Consider the following 1,579-nt stretch of genomic DNA (forward strand, 5'->3'; position numbering starts at 1 on the left):
AGGCGGCTCTCTGCCTGCCCGGCGCTGCCCCCTCGGGAGCAGAGCTCTTTACTCCTTACACAAAGGGGTTTCCCAGTCGACTGGTGAAGAGAACGTTTCCCGTTTCCTCACTCTTGACTCTTGACAGCATCTCTCGGTGAGTGATGGATATTGGTGATGATTTATAGTTCTTTGTTACACAAATGCCTCCACATTCTTCCAGTCCCTTCACAGCAACCGTTAGTCACTTCTCCCAGCAGAAAAGTCACTTCTCCGCAGCCCGGGAGCGGCCCAAAGGATGCGGCGTTGGGTTTCTCTCCGGCCCTGGCTCCACGCCCTGTAAATTCAGCGAGGGAAGCCTCAGTGCCGTGGCGCTCCGCACCAGCCCGGGTCTCCGTGCGGCTGCTTCCACCCGTCTGCCGGGAAGTCAAAAGGCTGGCAAAGAAAAAGCGCTATAAATCAGGCAGATGGGGGCTGCGGGAGGACTGTGCTCGTGCAATTTTTCATCGCGAAGTCTGTAATTAAAGGAGTGAATGATACTGGGGGGCAGCCACTGCCTGTGTCTCTGGGACTTCGGCAGTGTAAAAGTTTAGCCCTTGAGACTTTTACTCCGTAAAATAGTTTCTGTAATGCAGTTGTTGCTTAATTGGATTTCTGTTTGTTTTATTTCAAGTGCACCAGGAAAAATATCAGTATTGTTTGATCTGATACAGAGTATAGGAGACTTCCCTGTGCTGTTGGGTCCCATAGTTTATCAAAATGAATAAATACATGAATTAAATAAATTCTGATCTTAATCTATGCCAAGTTTCTTGATCGGCCTGAGCAGCTGGGCCAGTTGCTGGCTTGCTCCTGCCGTTGCCTCCAGCATTTCTTTCTGCAAGCACCCTTGTGAGGCTGGATCGTATCGGTGGAAATCAAGGATTAAATAAATTAACTGGGCACATTCCTGCCTTTAATGTAGGTGTCACTGGGACTGCTCACCAGCTTCACGGCAAACACAAGCTGAAATCTTCTGTTGGTGTGGTCTTAAAATCAGGGCGCAAGGAGCTCCAAGTCTTTTTTAACAGAATGGGTTTGGATCAAGCGAAGAGGGGACATTCCTCTGCTTTCACAGGGAGACAGAGCCACTTGCTGCAGATCATAAAGGGACATCCCCGTCAATCCACGAGGAGAATATAAAACAAGGGATGATCCAGGCAATGAAAAGTGCTGACAAGCCGCTGTTCTGCCTCCTCAGAAATGTCTAGGGCCTCAGTTTGCATCTCTAAGAGGCAGCGAGGCTGTGCCCAGCAGAGCTGATAATCCCTACGCAGTGCTGTGATGGATAGAGAGAGGTCAGTCCTTTGAGACCAGCTAATGATACTGTAAATCACCAAAGCCCAGACACGTCCGAACAAAAACACCCCACAAAAGCCTTTTGTCCTCTTATTCAGCTGAAATTCCTTAAAAACAGCTGAAGCAGTCGGCGCAATTAACTCACGATCAGGAACACACAAAAGGACAAAACGCTGTGATCGGCCTATAAAGATGTAGAACAGTTTTATGGCTCATATGCCGGATTTGATACTCCTGGTCCGGTTAGAGCACCAAGAATCAC

Source organism: Buceros rhinoceros, unplaced genomic scaffold (genome assembly GCF_000710305.1).
Source record: "Buceros rhinoceros silvestris isolate BGI_N320 unplaced genomic scaffold, ASM71030v1 scaffold30061, whole genome shotgun sequence".
NCBI lineage: Eukaryota > Metazoa > Chordata > Aves > Bucerotiformes > Bucerotidae > Buceros > Buceros rhinoceros.